This window comes from Trichechus manatus, unplaced genomic scaffold (assembly GCF_000243295.1).
Source record: "Trichechus manatus latirostris isolate Lorelei unplaced genomic scaffold, TriManLat1.0 scaffold00080, whole genome shotgun sequence".
NCBI classification, from domain to species: domain Eukaryota; kingdom Metazoa; phylum Chordata; class Mammalia; order Sirenia; family Trichechidae; genus Trichechus; species Trichechus manatus.
This window is the reverse complement of record NW_004444016.1, coordinates 9,121,985-9,122,486: the sequence shown is the minus strand read 5'-3', so window position 1 is coordinate 9,122,486 and position 502 is coordinate 9,121,985.

Below are 502 nucleotides of genomic sequence, written 5' to 3'. Positions count from 1 at the left end.
CGGCCACCAAGGCTGACCGCTCTGCGGCTTTGGCAGGGGTGGACTTCCCCCGAGCGCAGTGGGAAGGGAGGGCCACCCGAGGTGATCCGGGGGGTCTGGGAGGGAAGAGGGTTTATATGGAGGAGCAGGTGCCCAGGGAAGAAGGCACTGGGGGAGACACTTCCCCTTTCTTGACTTCCCAGGGGCAGGGTGAGGGACAGATGTTTGAATGGGGTGAGGGTGGTAGTTCGGGAGGAGTCCTAGATGGGGACGCGGGTGGAGATAAGTGTAAGGTGAAGATCAGCAGGGAGGGAGGTGCGGCCTCTGTGTCTCGGCCCCGGGCAGTGGAGGGTTCGCAAGGGAGGAGGGGTCCCAGTATTGAGGAGAGGTGCTCGGGGTCCCCTCCCAACGGGACCACAACGGTCCTGGAGCTCCACCTCCCCGCCGGGAGGCGGTGCGGGGAGGCGGGCAGGAGGCGGGCGGGCTGGCCGGGAGGGAGGGGGAGGGAGGGGGAGGCAGGGGG